Source organism: Lissotriton vulgaris, chromosome 7, assembly GCF_964263255.1.
Source record: "Lissotriton vulgaris chromosome 7, aLisVul1.2, whole genome shotgun sequence".
Lineage (NCBI taxonomy): Eukaryota > Metazoa > Chordata > Amphibia > Caudata > Salamandridae > Lissotriton > Lissotriton vulgaris.
The window spans coordinates 389,064,368-389,086,818 of NC_141695.1; the positions used below are offsets into that span (position 1 = coordinate 389,064,368).

The following is a 22,451-nucleotide window of genomic DNA, read 5'->3' on the forward strand; positions in this document are numbered from 1 at the left end:
CTCCAGGGTGAGACCAGGCATCCCCGGCGGTCTGGTGGGGCCGTTAGTGAAGATGAGGCAAGCTAATGCCCAGAGTTGCCGAGTGTGATCGCTGATCAGAGTGGGCACCGAGGCGAGAGAATTATCGAGTCCGCTGACCCTGGTCCAGAAACCTGCCGCGCCGGGAATCGAACCCTGGTCCCGGGCCGTCATCTGCTCTCGGGTCTGCCGCCTCTAACCAGTGAGCCACACTACTTCACTGCCGACCAGCAGGATAATAAAATCACTTTTTTAGAAAGGATATGACAACTATGTTAACGCGAGAAGGTATGATAGCATTAGTTTCTTGTGAGTGCTAGCCTCAAACAAGGTTATAATTAAGATGGAGATTTGCTTATTATCATTGCTGTATATGCCGTGCAAAATAAGATTTGATATGTTTTAACAAGCTTTATCTATAAGAATATGATCAGATTATAGAGGTGTAATCATTGGTGCACATAACACTTATACAAGTATGTTTATCTGCAGGATTTCTTGATTGTGGCAACCATCCAGTGCCATTGTTATAGGAGAGACATATCCACTCTGGTCTTGATAAAGATGGTCATTTCTTAAACTAACCATCGAAACGCGTCGACGCCTGGAATCACAATCAAGGGATAGAGCTATTTCCATAGACATTACAAGTAAAACGTGTCCTGGATTAGTCTCCTAGATTTGAGTTCCCTGATATGTATTAATATGACCAATAGGATTGTCTGTTATTTGTTCTCTCCTATGTCTTTCCCTCTTTTATGAATAGAAATGTTGTAGTAACTTTCTTTTGTAACACAATTTTGTTGTAATATCGAATTTTTAATCATGAGGTGTATATTGTTGTAAATCTGAATGTAAGGATCATGTATTGTTTTTTTAAAGAAATCTTTTTGCAAAATATATGAAAAATTTCTATACCTAAAATAAAAGAACTTTTTAGAATCTACTAATTTGTTTTGTGATATTCACTTCTAATATATGGGCTATAACGCAGACAACCACATATTATCTGGTTGGGCCAATTAGATTCACCAAGGGATCCCTTTCCTTCTACTATTTACTAGTACCCTAATCCCCTGGTTCTGTACGGGGTCTCATTTGATTACGCATGAATAAAATATTCACCTTTATGCTTAGCTACAATGACAAACCAACAAACCAAAAACGTTTTTAACAATAAGAATTACTGTAAGCCAGTAACATAGTTCATATTCAATATATCGCCCATGTAAGTTGGAAGTGGTGGACATAACTAACTTTTAAGTGTTTTCTTGTGATGTTTCTATATATTTTAAGGTTTTGGTGTACACTAGGGGAACCATACTGTATACTTAGCGTATCATGCCTGCATTCTTATTAGAATACAGGTGATATCTAAAATAGATATTTATTTGTGCAACTGCTTTGTTATAGTAATTATTCCCTTATTATGGGGTCAAAGGTCCTATGACAATCTCCTGTGGTGTCATTGTCATTAAAGTATGTGTGATGTCACTTCCGCTACCCATGGCATTTTAGTAAATCCACGTTCATGGATATATTTGTTAGTATTCATAGTTTAGACAAGTTCCACTTATACCTGGGTCATTATGTAGATGCCAGACTTGTCACATTCTGGTTGCGCTTATGAACGTGTGATTTGGATCTTCAGTTTATTTCCCCAGAAGGGAAAATGTAGTACTTTTTTCTGTTTATGGCACGTCCCATGTCCTTCCAATCTTCCATGAGATTACTTGAGTTGTAGCATGGAAAGATATGGAGCTAACCCCACTCTTCTGCTAAAGCCGCGTCCTTCTGGCTGTTTTATTTTCCATAGGTGTGCAAATGTCTCAATCGGACCAATCCTTTTCTCTAATTTTTACATGTTTCGATTGTTGATCCTATGCTGGCATTTCGCATTGTTTAAACCATTAAACATTTTGGTCGGAGTAGGGCTTTGCTCTCTAGTTGGATGGTCCCCAAATGCTGGTGTATTTAGAGTAATGTGTCTGAACGCCCTTTTAGTCTGTGGATATTGTTGATCAGGGGCGGCTCTAGGCTCATGGCAGCCCTGGGCAGGGAGCCTAGGTAGAGGGCCCCGGAAGAGGGGGCGGGGCTGAGCGCGGAGGCCAGTGAAGAGGGGGGGGGGGGAGGGTAGGGTGTTTGTAAGTGGAACAAAGCCGGAGGCCGCCAAATCCCTGCCAGTGGCCGCCACGCAAATATGTATCCATCCTCAGAGAATTATTATATTAAGGATATATATTGGCGAGGCGGCCCCTGGGGTTTGGCGGCCCTGCGCTGGTGCACAGCTTGCACATGCCTAAGGCCGCCCCTGTGTTGATTATTGATTATCTCCCGCTGGCTCTGTTAAGGTGCCCTGTCTTCGAAGTTTTTAACTTGCCGATCAAACTGTAGGAAAAATCGGACGCTCAAAGCTGTCTGTTTCCTCGCTCGTGTGATATGTGACTCATTCATGTTGATGACTTACTGGTTTGAAGGGAAGTAGAAGCACACCTTCGGGATAGCTCTGCTTCTAGTTTCAAAGAATGTTGCCTCCAGCAACCTTCCTCTGTTATTCTGGGATGATGCACAGAACATCTTGGTTACTTGTATTGTTTCCTTTAATTACTTGTAAAGAGAACCTAGCCTCATCCGTTACTTTGAAACCTCGATTGTAAATGCTCTGATGCATACTTTGGTGATGCAGGCTATTAAAAACTTAAGGATTCGCTTGTGTGCAAGACCCAGTAAATGGAACTCCTTCGGAAAACAATCCAGGCTGTGCATTAAGAGTAAATAACTCTTGGCATAATTATAGCTTGGAACACATGTTGTATCCCACCTGCTTTTGCATGGCAGTATTAAGACACTTCTTACAAACCTCTTCCTATGTGCTGTGCTTCACACACAAAATAATAATAGTTACATTTGTAAAGCACCTGGTTACACTGAGACCAGTGTGTCCCCGCGCTACAGTATGAACCGGAAAACAGCAAAAACAACCAAAAAAAGACCAGGGCACTAATTTTAAGAAGCTGCGAATAAGTGCGTCTTCAGACCTTGCCTAAAAATGAGTATGCAGGTCCTTTCCGTTGTAAAATACGACGACTCACACAGAGCCTTGAATTTCACTCTTTCCCTGATAGGGAGCCAGTGCAAGGACGCCAGCGCCCTTGTCACCGAGACGCTCTTCGGAAGCATGAGAATTAATCTTGCCGCTGCATTTTGAATGCATTGCAAGCGCCTCAGGCCTCTGACCGGAGCAACCAGGTACAAAAGATTGCCATAGTCCAGGCGGGAGGTTACCAGCCCGTGAACAATAATTTTCCTCAATTCCTTGGGAAGGGCGTCAAGAGTTTTCCGAAGTCTCCTCAGAATACCAAAGCAAGCTCCTGCGACCCGCCCGATGTGGTAGTCAAAGGACAGCTTATTATCCACCCAAATCCCAAGGTTCTTGGCATGTTCGCAGGGTGTGGGAGTGGGGCCCAACGACTGGGGCCACCATGCTGAGGACCATACTGAAGGGTCCTTGCCTATCACCAGTACCTCGGTTTTACTACCATTCAACCTCAGGCAGTTGTTTGCCATCCAACCCCCTAGTTCTTGATGTGAGGATGCAAAATTGGAGGCCGCACCGCATCGGCCTGGGTCAGGTAGACCACCAGCTGGGTGTCGTCCGCGTAAGACAGGGTATTAATCCCAAAATTATCTGAGATTTTAGACAAGGGGGCGACCTAAAGATTGAATAAAGTAGGGCTCAAAATAGAGCCCTGAGGCGCCCCCTAGGCCAGCTTGATGTTTCTAGCATGGAAGTTACCCTGCATAACAGTGAAACTACGCTCCGATAAAAAGGATTCTAGCCATTTTAGTGCTCCGTTCACTACATCCCCACTTGCTAGATCCTGAAGTAAGGTATGGTGGCCAACGGTGTCAAACGCGGCACTCTAGTCTAGAAGAATTAAGGCCGCTGTCTGTCCTTCGTCCACATATTTCCTGATGATCTCTGTGGAGTAAAGTAGAGCCGATTCGGTGGAATGAAAAGCCCGGAATCCCGACTGAAGGATGGAGAAGGTTGTTGGTACAAATATGTGCAGTGAGCTTAGTATTTACAATCTATTCCGCGACCTTAGCAAAATAAGGAAGTAGGGAGATGGGCCGCAGATTTCGAGCTGATCTGCGCTAATATGAGATTTTTTTCTGTAAAGGAAGTACCACGGCATCCTTCCACACTTCCGGAACCACTCCAGAGTTAAAAGACAATTCTAAAAGATGACGCAGAAATGAAACTGCAGTGTGGTCTTGGGGGCCTATAAATCAGAAGCCCCTTCATAACATAATCAGTGGCTAGCCTGATAGTAAAACAGCCAGCTTCCCCATCATCTATGCCCGCAGGTACAAGAAAGCACCGACTATTATGCTTATGGATAGTTGTGATGCCCCCTCCCCTTCCTGACATACGGTCTAATCTCATGATCCCATAGCCACTAGGGAGTGCCTCTAGAATTGAAATCAAGCCTGATTTCCTTTGCCTGCTCTGTTTACAGTTTGTTCAGAGAGGGAAAGTGTTGCATAGAGTTAGGTCGAGTGGGTTTAATCTCCGCTACTGAGATCATGGCAAGGAGCCCTCGCTGATAGGCCAGTGTGAGGAGAGACCACTGCTGTGGAAGAGACTCCAATGCCCCCAAGTCCACACCCTCCCCTTCTTCCAAGCACTTAAAGGTGAATGATTCACATAACTTTATGGGTACGAGACGGTCTAGGATAAGTTAAATAGGCATATGGTGCCCGAAATTTGAAGAGGGCAAACTGCTTTGAAACGTGAGATGCTCCGTAGGAGGGCAGGATGATGGAGCAAGAAGCAAAAGATCTTCAAAAATCGAACTCAGTCAAAACTATGCAAACACCAAATAAATGTTGAGTAGTTTTAGCAGGTTAAAATTAAAAACCGTAATAAATAAAACATTGTAATAGCAGAAGATTAAAACTGTTGAACCATGGCCTTTGTTCCCTCAAGGCCCTAGTATAGCGCCATAGCAGATGTAACGGCACAGAGAGCCCCACGCATAGAGAGCCCCACGCACGCACACACACCGCCATGCACGCACACACAGCGCCATGCACGCACACACAGCCGCACACACAGCCGCACGCACGCACAGCCACACACAGCGCCCCACGCACAGATCCCAACGCGCGCACACAGCCACACACAGCGCCCCACGCACAGATCCCAACGCGCGCACACAGCCACACACAGCGCCCCACGCACAGATCCCAACGCGCGCACAGATCCCAACGCGCGCACACACCCACACACCGCGCCCCACGCACAGATCCCAACGCGCGCACACAGCCACACACAGCGCCCCACGCACAGATCCCAACGCGCGCACACAGCCACACACAGCGCCCCACGCACAGATCCCAACGCGCGCACAGATCCCAACGCGCGCACACACCCACACACCGCGCCCCACGCACAGATCCCAACGCGCGCACACAGCCACACACAGCGCCCCACGCACAGATCCCAACACGCGCAGATCCCAACACGCGCACACAGCCACACACAGCGCCCCGCGCATGCACACAGCCACACACAGCGCCCCACGCACAGATCCCAACGCGCGCACACAGCCCCACGCGCATACAGCCACACAGCCCCACGCGCATACAGCCACACAGCCCCACGCGCATACAGCCACACAGCCCCACGCGCATACGGCCACACAGCCCCACGCGCATACGGCCACACAGCCCCACGCGCATACGGCCACACAGCCCCACGCGCATACGGCCACACAGCCCCACGCGCATACGGCCACACAGCCCCACGCGCCTACGGCCACACAGCCCCACGCGCCTACGGCCACACAGCCCCACGCGCCTACGGCCACACAGCCCCACGCGCCTACGGCCACACAGCCCCACGCGCACACGGCCACACAGCCCCACGCGCACACGGCCACACAGCCCCACGCGCACACGGCCACACAGCCCCACGCGCACACGGCCACACAGCCCCACGCGCACACGGCCACACAGCCCCACGCGCACACGGCCACACAGCCCCACGCGCACACGGCCACACAGCCCCACGCGCACACGGCCACACAGCCCCACGCGCACACGGCCACACAGCCCCACGCGCACACGGCCACACAGCCCCACGCGCACACGGCCACACAGCCCCACGCGCACACGGCCACACAGCCCCACGCGCACACGGCCACACAGCCCCACGCGCACACGGCCACACAGCCCCACGCGCACACGGCCACACAGCCCCACGCGCACACGGCCACACAGCCCCACGCGCACACGGCCACACAGCCCCACGCGCACACGGCCACACAGCCCCACGCGCACACGGCCACACAGCCCCACGCGCACACGGCCACACAGCCCCACGCGCACACGGCCACACAGCCCCACGCGCACACGGCCACACAGCCCCACGCGCACACGGCCACACAGCCCCACGCGCACACGGCCACACAGCCCCACGCGCACACGGCCACACAGCCCCACGCGCACACGGCCACACAGCCCCACGCGCACACGGCCACACACAGCGCCCCGCGCACACGGCCACACACAGCGCCCCGCGCATGCACACAGCCACACGCGCCCACAGCCCCCACACAGAGAGCCCCACGCAGACACAGCCACACAGAGAGCCCCACGCAGACACAGCCACACAGAGAGCCCCGCGCACGCGCAGCCACACAGAGAGCCCCGCGCACACGCAGCCACACAGAGAGCCCCGCGCACACGCAGCCACACAGAGAGCCCCGCGCACACGCAGCCACACAGAGAGCCCCGCGCACACGCAGCCACACAGAGAGCCCCGCGCACACGCAGCCACACAGAGAGCCCCGCGCACACGCAGCCACACAGAGAGCCCCACGCACACGCAGCCACACAGAGAGCCCCACGCACACGCAGCCACACAGAGAGCCCCACGCACACGCAGCCACACAGAGAGCCCCACGCACACGCAGCCACACAGAGAGCCCCACGCACACGCAGCCACACAGAGAGCCCCACGCACACGCAGCCACACAGAGAGCCCCACGCACACGCAGCCACACAGAGAGCCCCACGCACACGCAGCCACACAGAGAGCCCCACGCACACGCAGCCACACAGAGAGCCCCACGCACACGCAGCCACACAGAGAGCCCCACGCACACGCAGCCACACAGAGAGCCCCACGCACACGCAGCCACACAGAGAGCCCCACGCACACGCAGCCACACAGAGAGCCCCACGCACACGCAGCCACACAGAGAGCCCCACGCACACGCAGCCACACAGAGAGCCCCACGCACACGCAGCCACACAGAGAGCCCCACGCACACGCAGCCACACAGAGAGCCCCACGCACACGCAGCCACACAGAGAGCCCCACGCACACGCAGCCACACAGAGAGCCCCACGCACACGCAGCCACACAGAGAGCCCCACGCACACGCAGCCACACAGAGAGCCCCACGCACACGCAGCCACACAGAGAGCCCCACGCACACGCAGCCACACAGACCCACAGCCACACAGACCCACAGCCACACAGACCCACAGCCACACAGAGCCACAGCCACACAGAGCCACACACACAGCCACACAGAGCCACACACACAGCCACACAGAGCCACACACACAGCCACACACACAGCCACACAGAGCCACACACAGAGCCACACAGAGCCACACACACAGCCACACAGAGCCACACACACAGCCACACAGAGCCACACACACAGCCACACAGAGCCACACACACAGCCACACAGAGCCACACACACACACACACAGCCACACACACACACACAGAGCCACACACACACAGCCACACACACACACACACAGCCACACACACACACACACAGCCACACACACACACACACACACAGCCACACACACACACACACAGCCACACACACACAGCCACACACACACACACACAGCCACACACACACACACACAGCCACACACACACACAGACACACACACACACACACACACACAGCCACACACACACACAGACACACACACACAGACACACACACACACAGACACACACACACAGACACACACACACACAGACACACACACACACAGACACACACACACACACACACAGACACACACACACACAGACACAGACACACACACAGACACACACAGACACACACACAGACACACACACACACACACACACACACACACAGACACACACACACACACACACACACACACACACACACACACACACACACACACACACACACACACACACACACACACACACTGTACAACATGGCTAAAACAATCACATTGACAAAGCCAATAGCTCTTATGTCGGTGAGGCCTACTGGCTTTGCCAATGTTTTCTTTTGCTTGGCAAAGAGATATACAGGCACTGACTTCTAGGAGGGAGCTACATCTCACTCGGAAATGCCCAGTTGCAATGCATTCCACAAGTATAAAAATCATACATATTTCCGCGGTACCATAAAGCATGTCCCATGTTAGAGCTATATGAAATCACAAAAGTAAATAAAATCTTCACATTAAAAGCATAAAGAGCGCACAGTCCAGGCCAGCATCGATCATAGTAATGCGAAGAATTAAATGCACTGTACCGTATTGTTCTAGTTAGTGCTGTTGATATTGGTGGGGAGCAGTGACTGGGGAGGCTGGGTGATGTTGTGGGGCGGGCTGGGGATGGGCCAGGGGAGGGCTGCTGTCCCTGGGGAGGGAGAGGCTGCAGGAGGAGGTAGTGGGAGGGAGTGACGGAGGAGGCTGGCTGAGGATATGAGAGGAGAGCACATTCCTCGCCTGGACTGGGGAACAGCCGGGGTCTGCTGAGCCCCAGAGACACACAGCGCAGCAGGCTGGCACACACACCACACCTTGCACACATGCGGATTTGTGCTTACACACACACACTGACACTTGCACACACGCTGACACTCTACCACACACACAACATGCTGACATACCCAAACCATAACTTGCAAACACACTGACTCACACACCATAACTTTTGCACACACTGACTGGTGCTTACAAGCATCCCGACACACACAACTTACGGACACACTCACAACTTGCACACAGGCGACACTCACACCCACCACTTAATCACACGCTGACACTCGTGCACGCACCCATACTTGCACACTCATGCAAGCACCCACAACTTCACACACACACAGACACACCTACATTTTTCACACACACGGTTGTACATACACATACACATACAAACAAACACACACACACACACCTACCTACAGATTGGCACAGCTCGGGCTCTCACATGCTGCTCAGAAAGATGGAGAAAAGGAGAAAACTAATGGAAAACAAGAACATGCTGGAGAGAGATAAAGACATGAAGAGGAATTCAGTGGAAGAACAGGGCAAGAGTAGGAATCAAGACCAGCCGCTTTGGTATTCAGCGAGCCTGGTATTTGGCAGAAAACTTTACAAATTAAGTATTCCCGCCGAGCCCCAACTTACCTCACACTCTGGACACCCTTCCCCATTCTCCTCACACAACCCAACGGTTCTTCCGACATCCACAGTAGACAGCACCACTAGGAGAGGGCAGAAAGCAACGGACCTTGGGCACGAGAGAGTGCGCCAACTATCCAATGGCAGATGGCAGCCCCGATCTGGGCTCCCATGCGGAGACGGTCCCAAGGGCAGTGAGACACACCTGGGGGTCAGTTAGACACCCCAGGGCAGGCGCAGTGACACCTCTCGGGAGGGGGTGTCTGTCGGTTCCTCACCTCACGCAGACCCACTGCCAGGAATTTGCCGCAGTTCCTCTGAATGTAGCAGCCCAGTCAGAAGAGCAGTCCCTGGAACTTTGCTCGCAGCCAGAGGGGCGCTTTCTGGCCTGAAGCTTTGCCCTGGCACAGAGGACGCACCTTGGATATCTGCTCCAGGTCGAACGCCGCGTCGCAGTAGCTCGGCCGCTGCAGGTACTCCAGGGGCGGCCAGACTGAGGCAGCCGATCCTCACAGGCGGCCGCACCGGTTCCTCCGGCGGCTGCTCAGCCCCAGAGGCGGCCGCTGCTCTCCCGCTCGAGAAGAAGCACCATAGTGGGAGCGCAGGACTGCGCTTCAGAGCCTGGGTGGCATGCAGGCGTCTCGGGCTGGGCTGGCGGCGGTGGTGGCTGGGCTGGCTCTGCTGGGGCTACGCGCCTCCCATTGCCACATTTCTCTGGGGGGCTCTGCCGCGTCGCACATCCAGAGGCGGCGGGGGGGGGGGGGGCGCGCTGGGGCCGTTCCAGCCCATCCTGCCCCCGGGGCTCATACAGCTGGGGAGTGCAAGCGCACAAATGACGGTGCTCCGGGGGTCTAAGCGGCGCGTCCTCGGCGGGTTGCTGCTGCTGCTGGAGGCCGGTTGCTTGCTTCGAGGGCCAGGGAGCATGGGGCTCCGGGAGCAGTCTGCCTGCCGCAGCCTCCGCGGGGTGCAAGGAGCAGGGGATACAACCGAGGGCAGCAGGGGAAGCCTTATCTGTCTCGGCCGGGGAAGGGTGGAGGAGGAGCTGGCGGAAGGCGGGCACACAGAGCCCAGCAGCAGCGGCAGCCAGGGATCGCACCGGCTGGGAGGGGGAGAGCCCAGGAGAAAGAGGAGAGAGGGGTGAGAAGTGGGGTGGGGGTAGAAGTGGGGTGGGGGGGAGAGGAGGCGACTAGGATGAGGTAAACACGAAGGAACCAACGCCCTGTCCATTTCAGACTGGGGGTGTTTTTCTTTCTTCCCTCTTCTCCATTGGCTGGAATGTAAACAACGGGTGTGTTTTTGACTGTTTACCATTCCAGCCAATGGAGAAGATGGTAGAACAAACCTTAAAAAACACGCCCCCTAATCCGAAAAAGACGGGGCTTAGATTGAGAGAATGACGTTACTGAGACCTTCTCCAATGGCAGGCCGCCGTATAGGAGGCCAGCCAATGGAGAAGAGGGACTGGGTTTACCCTCGCTACTCAGTCATTAAATCTCACCAGCGAGACTGCGCATGTGCGCAGCCTACGCTAGCCGAGACCTAAAAAGGTGGCATGGGAACTCCAAATATTTGTGAAGATTGCCATAATAGAGTAGGTGACATAGTATGTGTCTTCAGTGTCCTTGGTCCTCTCTACCAAAAGACCCAAAAACAAAATTAAACTCTACGTGGACCTATGATCGTTCAATGGGGCCATTAATAATGAGGCGCATCTTATCAATCTGCTATGAATTTATTTCACCCCTTAACTGATCATAAGTGTGTGTGAGATGATCTGAAACACTATAGCTCTGACTCATCACAATGTTGTCCATTTATGCTCTGTTTGACTTCTACTATTGTAGGCTATGAGACCACAATAAAAGAGCAACTAGAAAGACTTCAAGTGGTCCTATACATTAGCTATGACATTTTAAGCCTTATCCATTCTCATGCTGGGCTCGAGCTGAATGAAGAAATACGTGAGAACAGATGTTCTCCATTATTGGGGTGTCTTTCATAGATTCGCATGCTTGAATATTCCCCGTTGTCAAAGTGGGAGTCCCACAGTAAATAACATAGCAATGTAGCCATAACACAAGCATGTATGCATGGAAAGCAAAAACCATAGAGTTTTTCCTAGATAGACAACATATCACTTCTATGATATATCTTAGTCATTATGTTTTGGTCCAAATTCCGGCCAATCAGACGTCAGCACCCTCTTAGAATATTCTCCTCAGAGGCTCAGGCCCTCAGATTTTCTACCGCACGTCGTGTGAAGGGAGTCTCCCTGAGCTCTGCTCAGTTTTCTTCTCTTTTTCTCTCAGGAATATCTACCACCAAGAAGTCCCTCTTCAGACCTTGTGGTTCCTGTGGAAAGTAGAGACTTCATTCTGAAGACCCTCATAAAAAGTGTATATATTGCCTGTAGCCTGAACATCAAGTTAAGGATTGCAAGATATGTAGAACCTTCTCTCAGAAGACCTTGAAAGAGAGAGAAAGCCGTCTCCTTCTGTGGCTACAGAAGTTGAAGACTTCAGAGAACACGGTCTCTGATGTGGAGTGTGTGTCTTCCATCAAAACTTCTTCATCTATGAAGAGAACAAGTGAACATCAGAAGACGTCTCTTAAACCTTAAGTGATGAAGAAACATCACAAGGATCAACCTTCCACTTCAAAAGGGGTGAGTTCGCCCCCTTAGTCTTCCTGCACCCGCTACACCCTCGAGATCTGACTCTCGGGCGTCTAAGATTCCATCTTAGTCGGCGGTGGCTCCAGTTCCACTGAAGTCTTCAAGTTCTCTTCTTCAACGACGCCATTCGTCTTTAAAGGCTCTAATGCTGATTCAAACCCCTTCTCAGCCTCCAGCAGAGTTATTTTCTTCAGATGATGAAGATTCTGATGCTGATGCTGATGATGATGATGATGATGATGATCGATTCAGGGCGCCTCAAAATCCTTTGGAACTGCTCATAAAATGTCAGGACTCAGATGAGGAGGAAGACCTAGAAGAAGAGGAAGATTATTCAACATGTGGAACGCAACCTGAGCCTGAACCTCTCATGGCACAGATGCCTTTGACGCTTATCTTAATCTACAGTTTATGCTGGATGATTATAATCGCCGTTTTCCGAGGTCAGTACAGACATCTCCAGCACCTCAACCACCTACTCAAGCCACTAAAGACCCATTGGTGACACCTTCTGAGTCGACGACCAGGACACAACAACAGACCCCTCACGTCTTACAGGAGGGCAATGATGATGATGATGATGATGGTGACAATGGTGACGATGGTGAGAGAGGAGAGGGTGAGCTGGATGATGGATCCATACTTTCAGAATGGGACAACTGCCAAATTCAGATGCCATCCCCCACTCTAGCTCTTCTAGATTCCCCACCAGTAGACATTGGCAGTTTTCATGCGCTCATGGAAAGAGCAGCAAAAAGATTCCAACTTCCCATGACGATAACCGAATAAGATTGCTTCTTATGATTTTTAAAGAGCAGCCTCAAAAACAAGTGCGCTCTATTCCCATCGATTTCATTTGGCAAGAAGGACTTAAAATCATGCAAAATCCTAATTCTATTCCAGCCATTCTACCGAGGCTGGACAAAAAGTACAAGGCACCCGCAAATACACCTGCTTGTTTTAATTTCTCAGACAAAGCCTGATTCCATCATTACTCAGGCGGCACAGCGCCGATCAAGAAATCCTTCATCTCCAATATCCTCACCACCTGACCGTGAAGGTAGGCGCCTTGATGCTATAGGCAAGAAATTTTCAACAATGGCAGCAACAACAGTCCGTGCAGCCAATTCAATAGCCATTTTTGTCAGGTACGACTGGCAAATGTGGTCTGACATTTCCGCTCTAGTTCAATTAATACCAGAATCTTCAAAGGCAGGGCATTGAAAATTCTTTGAGGGAGAAAAGATTTCTTATGAGTGACTGCTGCATCGACGTCTCTTACACTGGTTTCCGCCTTTTGGCTGGGGCTGCGGTTCTCAGAAGACAGGGCTGGCTAAAGGCCAAGTCTTTTCGTCAAGAGGTACAAACAAAAATATTAGACAAGCCTAATGATGGGGAATCTTTTTTTGGACAACATATAGATGATGCCCTTCAGACAATAAAGAAAGACACCGACCCGGCCCGTGCTCTTGGAACTCTCCAATTTTAAAAGGCAAACTTTTCAAGGCGCAAGAGGTTGTGGGTCCTCTTCCTCCTTTCGAGGTACTTCCAGTCAATATAAACAAGGGCAACAACTATATTCCTTCCAGAGTCAGCCATTGTACAGACCGCAACACTTCATCCTACAGACAATACAGAGGTAAATCCTCTTACAGAGGAAAGAACTCTTCCAAGAAACAATGACTTTTATCACAAACGATTTCTAGCCCCGCCTGATTGTTCACGGGTTGGAGATTGAATCTCACACTTTTACTCAAAATGGTCACTAATTACTACAGATCAGTAGGTCCTGGATATTGTACGCAGGGGTCATGTATTAGAATTCCTAAAAATTCCTCCCAATTCTCCACCAAGAGGTCCACCTACTACCCATCTGAAGGAACTTTTAAACCAACTCACAATTCTAATAAGGAATGGTGCTATCGAAGTGGTGCCAAAACTCCAAAGGGGCAGAGGTTTTTATTCAAGGTTTTTCCTCCTACAGAAAAAAATTGGCGTCCTATTCTGGATCTACATGCCTTAAACAAATACATAAAAAAACAAATGTTTTGTATGTTGTCCCTTCAGGAGGTACTTCCTTTACTTTCTCAAGGAGAATATATGACCACTTTGGATCTCCAGGAAGCTTATTTTCATCTACCAATTCTGCGAAGGCACAGAAAATTTCTCAGATCCAGAATTCCAAATCAAAGTTCTTCCTTTCGGACTTCGTTCTGCTCCCCTTGTGTTCACCAAGGTCCTCGCACCGGTGGCAGCTTACCTTCACCTGCATGGAGCACAAATCTTTCCATACCTGGACGACTGCCTGCTAAAGGCACGGTCTTTCGAGCAGGCTTCCAAACACACTCCAATCTGCAAGACCCTCACATTCAACATGGAAAAGTCTCAATTTCTCCCTGCTCAGAACAGACTGTTCTTGGGAACCATTCTAGACACCAAGCTAGCAAAAGCCTTTGTGTCACACGAAAGACGTCTGCGTCTTCACAACTTAGCAGCCTCCCTTCTATTAAAGGAGTCCGCTTCTGTCCGACAGTTGAAATCTTTCCTATGCACCTATCTTTCCTATCCCCCTAGCACCAAGGAAGGACCCCCCCCCCCCGAGGATGAGCGGGTGGCAGAGCTACATCACCAGCCTGGAGGACGACAGCTGCGGGGAGGCGGCCATCGTGGGCTACTGCCCCTTCTCCGTCTGGGCCTGCACGCCCAACAGCACGCTCTGCAAAATCACGGCTGAAGAGGTCACCACATTAACGGGAAAGGAGCGCAGTGGGATGTTTATCAATGGTGCCTGCATCGGTGGCCAGAAGTGCTTTCATCAGGGACAACTCAGAAGTGGAGAGTGACTACGTCATGGACCTAAAGACGAAGAGCACCTGCGGAGACCCCACAGTCAGCATTGCCATCGGCAGGACACTGACAGCTTTGGTGGTTTGTAAGGGTCGCACTGGAATCCATGGAGGGAAACTGAACGACAAAGCTCACAACATGACAAAGTATCTCCGGGGTATGAACCTCTGAAGTCCCCCAGCTCCCCATGGCGGTACTACTGACGGCACGGTGAACGAATGGCTAACTGCCAGCTACCCGAATAGAGACTAGAATCGTTCCCCGCTTACCTTCACAATCATGGCTTTCTAGCCCAGCCTTTTCCCACTCCACAACCACTTTCTGAATCCCCTTTGCTGCCAATGATCTGGTTACAGATTAAAGGGTCTCAATTTGTATTGAATTATGAGAATTAAAGTCTTCTATACAAAAAAAAAAAAAAGAAATCTTTCCTATGGATGTTGTCCTCTTGCATCCCTCTTGTCCCTCACTGCCAGCTGAAAATGAGACCTATTCAGGAGGAGTTGGACAAACAATGGGCTCCAGTTTCAGGAACCTTCAATGATGTAGTCGGAGTCACATCTTGAATGAAAAAAGGTCTCATGTGGTGGACTCTCAAAGAATGTCTCTTCAGGTCGTCCGTTCCTGATGGACGCTCCAAGCTACACTCTCACAACAGATGCGTCTCTAGAAGGCTGGGGTGCACATCTTCAGGGATTAACAGTAAAAGGAAAGTGGAACATTCAGCAAAAGACCTGGCACATCAATCTACTAGAATTGCTGGCCATTTATCTCGCTCTAAAAGTGTTCCATTCCATTATACAAGGAGCATCAGTGTTGGTTCGAACGGGCAACACACCGTGCATGCCCTACATAAACAAACAAGGATACACAAGGTCCATCCTACTGTTTCATCAGGCTCAGCAGATTTGGGATTGGGCGATTCAGAATCAGGTCGTCCTTTCAGCAGTGCATGTTCCGGGAGCGTCAAAGAATCTTGCGGGATCTCTGAGCAGGTCTACAACCAACCACGAGTGGGAGTTAAATCAACCCACACTGGATCACATTTTTCGGGTATGGGGTCGCCCGAATCTGGATATATTTGCAACCCATCGGAACCGCAAATGCCTGTCCTATGCAAGTTGGCTTCCCCAACCAGAGTCATGCGGAAATGACTTTTTGATGAATTGGTCGACAATATATGCCTATGCTTTTCCACCAATACCTCTAGTTCCCAGAGTTCCTCGGAAAATGAGGAAAGAACCCTGTCACATTATTCTAATAGCTCCCAGATGGCCAAGACCAGTGTGGTTCACGGAACTCCTGCTCCTGTCACAGTGCGACCCGATCATTCTTCGCCCTCTTCCGAATCTTCTAACCATGGATCAGGACCAAGTTTGTCATCCCGACCCAGCATCTCTACGCTTAGCGGCTTGGAACCTGAGCACTATGAATTTCTGAATTTGAACATTCCTGCGGATTGTAGGGAGGCCCTAGCAAAGGCAAGAGCACCTGAAAAAGGGTGGCTCAAATGGTTAGAGCGGCAGACCCTGATGCAGAGGTCTGGTCCGGGACCAGAGTTCAATACCCCGCCTCGGCGGGTCTTGGGCTCAAAAAAAAATTCCACAGACCTGATAATTCTCGCCTTGGTGCCTATTCCAATCATGGAGTCCCACTCTGCAACTCTGGGCAATAGCTTGCTTAATCTCCACAACGCCCCCCACAACGCTAAGGATGCCTGGCCTCCACCTTGGGGGTGCCCAGGAGTGGACGCCTCACAGGGAAAGCCAGGATGGGTTCCACAGCGGTATTCGTACAAGCGCCATGAGACCCTTGCGGGTGAGTAGTGCGCTATACAAGTATCAATTTACAATTTACATTTACACCTTCAACTGTGAAGACATACAAACTCAAATGGAAAAGATTCTGTCTATGGTGCAATTGTGCCCAGGTGCATCCTATACATTCCACTCCGGAGCAACTTTTGCCTTTCTTTTTACACTTGGCAAAGTCGGGCCTATCGTTTGCTGCTAGAAAAACCTTTAAGGTAGCAATCTCACGGTTCCGTCAAGGTGGCTCTAATTCTCTTTACTCTTCCACAGTCATTCTACAATTTTTTTAAGTTATTTTTCGGATGTTCCCACCAATTTGTCAACCACCTCCTCCTTGGCATTTAAACATTGTCTTGGCACAACTAATGAGACACCCATTTGAGCCAATCCATACAGCTGATCTTAAATACATTACCTGGAAAACTTGCTCTACTTCTGGCTCTCACTTCCTCACGTCGAGTCAGTGACATTCAGGCATTTACTACTAAACCGCCTTTTCTTCAGTTTACTAAGGGCTCAGTCTTGCTCCGCACCAATCCAGCATTCATTCCTAAGGTGCCCTCGGACTTCCACCTCAATGAACCAGTTGTTTTGAAGACATTTTTTCCTAATTCTCAGACACCAGTAGAGCGAGCACTTCATTCTTTGGATATTAAGAGGTGCCAAAATTCTATCTTCAAAAGACGGCTACTATACGTAAATCTGACCAGCTTCTTGTGGCCTATGGGCGAATGCAGAAAGGACATCCATTCTCCAAACAAACAATTGCACGCTGGATATCTACTGTAATTACCTTTTGCTATCAGCAAGCGGTAAAACCTCTTACTGCATCTGTTAGAATGCGCTCTACTAGAAAAGTTTCCTCGCCTACAGCGCTGCTTGCTGGTGTGCCTCTTCATCACATTTGCAGAGCTGCAACATGATCCAGCAGGCACACCTTTGAGGCATTACTGTCTAGATGCTGCGTACAACGCAGACTCAGCCGTGGGACAAGCAGTCCTTCGAAATCTCTTTAAATAAGGTGAGCCTCTGTTGCTTCCCTCCTCTGCATACAAGATACTTTCTTTTTCTTTGGTATATACTTCAGTCTTTTGTACTATGTATGGTTATGGTTATCATTACCATTATTATCATTAAGTGGAATGATAAGTACCTTGTATTATTCTAACTATACTGCTTACTAGTCTTATTCAAGCATGTGAATCTATGAAAGACACACCAAAACTAGAGAAGAACGAAAGTTGCTTACCTGTAAACTGTGGTTCTCCAGTATTGGCGTCTTTCATAGATTCACATGCGACCCACCCTCCTCCACTCAGAGGCTCTCTCTCTTTATCTGTTGGCTCTATATTACTCTGTGCTTTGAAAATCTGAGGGCCTGAGCCTCTGAGGAGAACATTCTAAGAGGGTGCGGACGCCTGATTGGCCGGAATTTGGACGAAAACATAATGACTAAGATATATCATAGAAGTGATATGTGTCTGTCTAGGAAAAACTCTATGCTTTTTGCTTACTCTATGTATATATGCTTGTGTTATGGCTACATTGCTATGTTATTTACCGTGGGACTCTCACTTTGACTACGGGGAATATTCAAGCATGTGAATCTATGAAAGACACCAATACTGGAGAACCACAGTTTACAGGTAAGTAACTTTTGTTCTTATCAAATTCTTTGACTTTATCTATTCTTGGCAATCTTTCTGACCTGTCAAAGGTAGCTGATGTCAAAAATGTCCCTTGTTGTATACATGGTTGTAGGGAGAAGGTTGAAGCTCCGTTTCTTCAGGCTAGTGAACTACTGCAGATATTTCATTACCTAGAACACCACAGTCATACAGACTCCATGTACTCCAACTCAAGCGCCAAATAAAATTTTCTGGAGTAGCAGAGAAAATTTTTTGATATGGTGCAGAACTTGTTTATGGAACACCACAAGCTTTCTAAATATCACCCACAAAAAACAGCAAAATAGTGAGTTGACTGTATCCTCAGTAAGATGGTAGGTAGCCTTGGGCTGAGGAGGCCGCCATTTCATAGACAAATTGAGCTTTCATCTCTACTGACTTGTCATATGCCTAAATGTTGAAAAGAATCATCTGCCATTGTGTGAGCTTGGGATCATGTCTGGCTGTGCATAACAGTTGTTTATACACAACGGTATTGCATCAAAGACCAATTCAGTAACACTTCTGCGTAACCAGCGTATATAGAATTATGGGTACTGCAACTGCAACATTGAGTATCTACTGCACCAACCTGGAAGGTTACTTGTCACGCCTGCCCCAACCACCTACAAGCCATAACGAGGGTGAAACCATCCACAGAGTACCATTTCAGCTTCATGCTGCATAATGCACTTAAGGGACATATTATACATTGTGCCATTGGGACACAATGTGCGGGTGTGCCTACTTTGTGTGTCCCTCTGGCACAGTGATATTACAGAAGGGACAGCAGACGCTTGTGCGAGTGCTGCCTTGAGCGGGCGTTCCCTCATTTGCTTTGCGGGGTGGTCCAATGGAAGTTAGGGAATCTTTAGCTCTACGCCTGCACTCTATTTTAGGCCCGGGCGGAGAGGCAAACATGTCGCTGGAGACACATTGAAAGTATGCCACAACAATGTGGAGCACTTTAAGTACACCTCCTAAATACAGTCCTCTCTAGGGGTGAAAGGAGGCCACTCCCTGCAAGGGATCGCTAATACCTCCTCAAATGGTGACGGGTTGCCGCCTGCACAGTGAAACACTGAGCGGCTTTGAAGCAGCAGCTCCTTATTACACTTAAATGCCCTGTCCAAAGGGCAGTACAAGTTCACAGCTACCCTGGACTGCGGCACATGCTTTGTAATACAACGCACCGCCCCTGTTTGCGCACGGTGTTCCTTTCAAAGGTGAGCCGTGGCGCAAAAAGGAAAAGTGAGCCATATTTATATCATACGGCCACAGTTGGTCATACAAGAATATGTTTAGGGCTGTTACCTCCAACTAGCAAGAGCTACTTGCAGGCCGTAATCCTGTAAAGCAAGTAGAGAACAGCCCCTGGTAAATTGTACAGTCCAAGATAGAGGAGTGTTTTGGACCCTGTCTCCAGTCTGCCATGAGCTTTCATTTACTCTGGAGGGCAGTGGATCGAATGGGGTGAAATTCTTTGCATCCCAGTTGTTGTGGCACTACTTGATCGCACCACTACCTGAGGGCTCCCAGTAGGTACTGGAAAGTAAAACTGGTGGAAGAGAAACGGTCTGGCTTCTAGGAACGGGTGACCTAGTGGAACAAATGCTCAATGACTGTGTGCTTTGTGAGGCCTCAATGAAATGACAGTTGTGTGGTAGCTATGTATAGATACATAGTGCTACCTCACATTATGTAGGAACCATTATGGGTTGAAGTTAGTCCTCTGTACATCTCACCAGAATTTAGATTGCAATATGAAAACATATTACGTTACCTGATGTGACTGTTTTATTTTTTTGCGTGTGTTTTGGGGGCAATTAGCTTGAACAGGGCTCCCACCCCAAAAATGGAATTGGTATTAATGTCTTATTACGAATAGTAAGTGAAACGCTGAACTGTGCAGTTTAGTTGCCTGTCGAAAAATTGCAAGAAAAATACTTGAATGTAGAATTGTTTTCCAACACATTTTAGCTTCATTAAAAAAAAAAAAAAAACATTGTCAGTAGAAGGCACTGATTGATGTAGCTGTTCTCTGTGAAGTGCAACTGACTGTGTATACTGATTGGAATTAGAATGTTTAGATTTAGTTTACCTTTCACGTATAGAATGTTGATTAAACAATAGACCAAGGTAAAACCGTGAGGAAGGGTTGTGACTCATTATAATGATGATGAAACCCAGTTTTCCCAGGAACCCATGAAACCTTCATTATTTCACCGAGGCATGCGTAATTATTGGTTTCTGTACCACTCCGTTTTGTACAATAAAATCACCCAAGCGTGTATTCATTATAACATATAGTTTTCCCCTTTGCTCAGTAAGGAAAAATGAGCAACCCTGGTGCAGAAAGTGTGCAAAAGCCAGTTGCCAGTGATTAACTCGAAGAGCCAGTTGTAGCAGCTTTTACATTCTCACGGGAACCAACTTGACTACGTCCAAATTGCAAAAAGTCGATAGAATTTTGTTCGGTGTAAAACGGTCAAATAAAATTTAGGGTTATGGGTTAGTTTATGTCCGTGTGCAGAAACGTTATTATGTGACACTTTTGCAGGCTTGCTATTTGAGGAAGGATGTTAATCCGGCTTTATCAGCACAGCTGTAACAAAGTACACTAGTGCATTGAAGGCTTGGTTTACAGGCTGGGGCTCGGTGGGATGGGGAGGACAGGTGCTTGGCGACGACAGACACATACGGTATAGCAGCGGCAGGGCTTGTGGTAGAATATCTGCCCGTATTGGCCTGTGTCTGGTGTTATCGGGGTGTGAACAGAACTAACAGAGGCAAAAACAGGTGGGATGGCCACCCCTGGTGGATGGTGTTAGGCCGGACTATAAACTACGCTGTTTTCATTACGTATCCTTGCTGTCTATAGGACTACGGTAAGGTTATTTCTTGTATTGTTTGCACTCGTTCATGTAACCACTGCATGCACTGCTAACAAATGAGTATTTGATGTGCAGGTTTATGTTCCAAACCGCCTTGCTTTACCACTTCCCCCCTCCATCCACTATTTAACTACTGCGCTCTACCTTTCTGACCCTATTTTCACCCGGAAGCAATTTCGCCGTAACATCCGACATGAGTATGCCACCGCACCCTTTTCATCTCCCCAAATCTAACAATGTCAGCAGGGTTAAGACCGAAACCCATGCGCTGGCCACAGCCTGCCTAAGCTTTCAGCACCTTAATAACCAATGCTTCATTTCTGCGTTTTCAGCTGACAGCCTGTTCCTACAGCCTCGAGGGTCCTCATGTTACCTCTCCTGTTGGGTCATCACGCTGCCTCTGTTGATTGCACATCACCTGCTGTCTCTTCCTCTAAACCCTTGTACAATTATTAGACGGTAAACAATTTGAGATGCGCTTAAGGCTTTTGTAAGAACAGTCTTGTGAGGATATCAGACTCGAGGGCTGTAGGACAGTTCATGTGACAAGTGCTGCCCGGTTTCCTGAAGTCACAGAAACCAGTTACTCCTGTAGGCTCACTCCATTGCGATGGGCCTCTTTTAGGAACATTTTGACTTTCTGAGTGTAGCAAAGTCGAATAGTTGAGCTTACTCTTCAAGGATGGTGTGAAATAGAAAGTCAACTATGGTGGCCACAAGTAATTCTCACTAAAGGGATTGTGCACGGAGTTCCACTACTTCATTAACAAAAAAAGTTATGAAACATTTTTTTCTATTACTCTAAATAGTGGTGCAAATGCAGTATAGATACAGTTGAGCAAAACCTACTCCTCGTCCCAGGGGTTCTTACTTCTATTGGAGGTGATTTCCGAAGCTGAAGGTTCATTGCAAAGGCCCTGTGGGTGCAGCTTGAGTGTTGTGTGTGGTTCACAGAAACGTGAGTGTGTCTGTAATGTTTCTAATTTGTTGTTAACCTGTGTTGGGATAGAAACCACCAGTCCGCTTGTGACCACGTGTG

General features: G+C 49.2%; 1 protein-coding gene and 1 pseudogene across 1 annotated transcript in view; both read left to right on the forward strand.

Annotated features, from left to right (window-relative positions):
* Positions 1–22,451, forward strand: part of CYTH2 (cytohesin 2) — a 299,904-nt gene that overhangs the window by 34,307 nt on the left and 243,146 nt on the right. The gene's annotated exons all lie outside the window — the stretch shown is intronic.
* LOC147701717 (profilin-2 pseudogene) lies at positions 14,766–15,422 on the forward strand (annotated as a pseudogene).